The sequence below is a fragment of the Hordeum vulgare genome, chromosome 6H (assembly GCF_904849725.1).
Source record: "Hordeum vulgare subsp. vulgare chromosome 6H, MorexV3_pseudomolecules_assembly, whole genome shotgun sequence".
NCBI classification, from domain to species: Eukaryota; Viridiplantae; Streptophyta; class Magnoliopsida; order Poales; family Poaceae; genus Hordeum; species Hordeum vulgare.
The window spans coordinates 292669818-292673926 of NC_058523.1; the positions used below are offsets into that span (position 1 = coordinate 292669818).

At 46.6% G+C, this 4109-nt stretch overlaps 1 pseudogene; it reads right to left on the bottom strand.

The window, feature by feature from the left end:
* Positions 1 to 2833: 2833 nt before the first annotated feature.
* LOC123405411 lies at positions 2834 to 3787 on the bottom strand (annotated as a pseudogene).
* Between the last annotated feature and the right edge of the window lie 322 nt (positions 3788 to 4109).

Consider the following 4109-nt stretch of genomic DNA (forward strand, 5'->3'; position numbering starts at 1 on the left):
ACTATATGTCGTATGTATGCATGATTTACAAGACTCATGGGGAGATCTCGATGATATAAATCATCAATGTGCATTTGTTGCGGAAAGCAAAATCCTCAAGATATGCACATCTTCACGGGGATCTCTCTGAATCTGGATTTCAAATGCCTCAAATGAGTATTTACACTTCATATGTTTATTCCCATTGAAGACTTAACCTAATTGTCATCAACCACCAAAAAGGGGGAGATTGTAAGTGCATCTAGTTCCCCTTAGTGATTTTGGTGGTTTGAGGACTTATAGGTTAAGTATCTAATGTGTTCTTGAGTATACACAGGATCTATAAGTCGCTGAGGAGTTTGAAATATTCGATGAATATCGACCCCTAAAAATGTATATCTTCAGTTGAAGAAATTGGTCTGAAGCTGAAGAATTGAATCGCGAAGAATTTGCGATGAAATTGATATTCCTCATGAAGATATGGAAATTGAGGAATTCGGTGTCTCCTGAAGAAAATCAATCTGAAGACTTTGAAGCATGAAGTTTATCCTTTCTGTTTTATTTTTTTCACACTTGAGTAATAGGAACACCGTACTATTAAAGGGGGTCGAGGTAACACATTGGAATGAATTTCCTCATGATGCTCAACCCAAGCCTAATCCTACCAAAAGCCTCAAGTGGGGAATATGAGAGACATGAGGACTCTCACAGTTGAGGGTCCCGACCATTACCGATAGTCACGCCACATCATTGGTGTTATCCACACCAACGGTCATATTATTTAAGGGCATTAATGTCGAATCATGTGGGATGCTCCTAGGCTATAAATAGCCGCCCCCACAACCATTAGCTGGTTGGCTGCTCCGTTAGAAACTGACACTTGTCATAAGAGCAACCCAAATTCCTCAAAGTCTTCGAGAGTAATTCATCACTGAGGAAATACCCCAAACACCAAACCACAAACCAAAAACCAAGTTATTGAGCATCACTGAAGAAGTTGTTCCTGTGTGGGACTGAAGCCTTTTACCTTTGAGGACTGTGCATCCTCCAGACGGTTAGGCGTCATGGTCTAGAGCAATCCAGCAGTCAATTGTGGATCGCCAGGTGACCAAGTTTGTGAGGGTTTGGAAGTCTTCCCTGAAGACATACCATGAGTGTCGGGCGAGGACTGTGTGTTCTTAGCCCAAGGAGAATACGGTAGGGATTGTGTGTCATTTGGTATGAATACCAAGCCGCTCAAAACCAGATGTACAACTGTCACAACAGTTGGAACTGGGTCTTCAACCACTGTCTTCACTGTGAAACGGGTTCTATTTCCTCAACTTTTTATATTCCTCAAATTGTGTGTTGATGATTTTCACCGTCACTGTTTGAAGAATTTGCTAAATACTTTCTCTGAAATTCCTCACCCCAAATTCTTCACGCGAGTTAATCCTCATCTGTTTCTGCGTGCCTGCATATTGTGCAAACAGTTTTCATATTCTTCATCCTGAAGAACTGTTGTAGTGATACTTTGCACTCCTGATACTTTGTTGTTTCCGCTGTAAGTTAGTCATCAGTGAGGAATTTCCTCAAAAGGAATTTCCCAGTGATGAAATTCTAAAAATCTCCTATTCACCCCCCTCTAGTCGATATAACGCACTTTGACTATTACATACCCACAAGTGAATATAAAATAACATTTCTAGCCGAGCAAATAAATGACTTTAGGTATTGCGGATTCCGAGTGCATACGAGGTTCTTGTCGAGGGACGGGTGAACTGGTGGAGTGTTGGGGGCACCTTGAGGCGCTGCTTGATGATGCGGCACTGGCACTGGATGTGCACGGCATTGGGCCACTTGAAGAACCGGTGGAGGTCCTTCTTGGGCGGCACTTAGAGGACCACATTTTTTGAACTTTGGAACAATAACTACAAGTTAGATTTTAACAGCTCCAGCATGTTTTTTTGTATGTTATCTTTCTCACTTTCTGCTACAAATATGTAAGCTTTCTTAACAATACTATCCTACAAGCGAGATGTTTACAAGTGTTGGTATGCTAGGTTTCTTGATATAATTTGTAATCATGAAGCAGATAAAGCAATGTCATTCATCACATCATGCAGTAATTTGCAATGTAGGTGTGCCAGAAGTTGCCGCTCTTACTTTGAGTCGCCATTCGTGTGATTTGATTTTACTTGGTGAAAAGAAGCACACGACTGTAGCAGATTCGCCGAACACCACTCGAAGGAAGAAACACTTCACACATCAGTTTCAATACAATAGGCCAGCTTTATAATGAAGGAAGAAACACTTCACACATCCATCTAATCAGTTTCAAAACTAGTTCAAACGCCATAGTAATTAGATGAGCATACAGGTGACCAGGAGCATGTAGCTGCAACCATAGGGTGTACTTACCAATTCTAATTTTAGCATTGCTAAATAGAGTATAAACTTATTTTTGCATCACTAAATCAAAACTAAGATGTGGCGAGAGATGTTACAGATAGATGTTAAGCTATGTTCTTTGCCCTCAAATTAAGCTCATCGAGCTGCTCGAGTGTACAGTCAAAAGTGGATGACTGAATATATAACATCTACTGTATGTATAACATCTACAAGTACTGGGGTTGGGTTGGAGTTGGACTGGATGCAGCGCCTCGTTGCTGTCAGCCAGAAAGAAATGTATTGTACGCGACATGACCATGCGGACCTTTGGCATCTCTCGTCGAAAAATCTAGAGTGGATAGGACCAATCCACATCACTCACCTGCATCCGCTCTACTCCTACAAAGGAATGAACTGAGCAAGATTCAGAAAATCATCACCCAACCAATCCAATCCACCTTCCTCTTCTCCTCTCCTTGCCGCACTAGTAGATGAGCATGGCGGCGACAGCACCGGCGGCTGCAACGGTCATGGCGTGTCCCTCCACCTCCTCCTCCATCCACCACCATGCCACCTCCAGCCCCCACGCCCTCCGCTCCGGCTTCTTGGAGGATAAGTGGATGGGCTGAAGGTTGTCGTCGACCCCCGCGAACTTCTTCGGGATGTCGTACTCCGGGAACCTGTCCTGGAGCATCCTGGCGAGGACGTGGATGGTGTCGTCATGGGAGTAGATGTAGCGGCAGTTGGCCTCTCGGTGCTCGAACAGGAAGGTCATGGCGTCGCAGAGGTCGTCCAGGTGGACCAGCTGCACCTGCTTCAGGATCGAGTAGTGGGTTTCATTCCCCGTGATGAGCGCGAGGGCGGTGACTAGGCTGGGTGGTATGCCGGCGCTGAGGAACGTGGCGACGACGAGCGTGGGGATGATGCTGATGAAGTCCAGGCCATTCTCGCTGGCGTACTCCATGGCGGCCTTCTCTTACAGCGACTTGGACATGAAGTACATCTACAAAACCCGACCCGTCCACATGTTATTATCGCTTTGCTTGCAGCAGGCCATCTTGACAAGCACTAGTAGTATAACAACAAGTAGAGGTAGAGAAGAGAAGCCTCTCTCCTCTCGTCTCACCCATCCTGTCCTCTTGACGCGGCGGCAGAAGTCGATGTCACTCTAGTTTTCCTGGTCATAGGCTTGCCTCGGCCGCTCCTCGATGTTGACACTGTCGGCGGAGGAGGTGAAGACGATGCGTTTCACGGTGCCGGCCTCCTTGCACGCCCTCATGATGCTCAACATCCCTTCTACCGTCGGCTTGATCACCTCGTTATGCATTCAGTTTTGGATTCACTTCAGTCTTGGATCCGTACCAACACTAGAATTTCCGTGGCTTAGTGGGCCTGGATAGACATTTACCTCGGGGTCTTGGGAGTCGAAGTGCATGGGCGTGGCGGCGTGTTGGTGGCCGGAGGTGGCGACCGGAGGTGGTGGCATAGGGAAGAGGGATCAGCCGGAGGTGGTGGTGGTGGGGAGGGGGAGGAAGGAGATGGCCCGATGGGATGTGGGGTGGCGTCGGTTGCCCCGATCCAATGTGGATCGGGAGGGGAAGTGGGGGAGTGGGTAGGGTTTCGGGGCAGTCGAGATAGACCCCGTGGTGGGGTGGGCTAATCGGTTGGTTGGTTGGGCCGGTTGGCCTCGTGGGCCTAGGCCCAGTTGGGCTGGGGGTTTATTATTTTTCATTTTAAATATTCTTCATTTCTGTTTTATT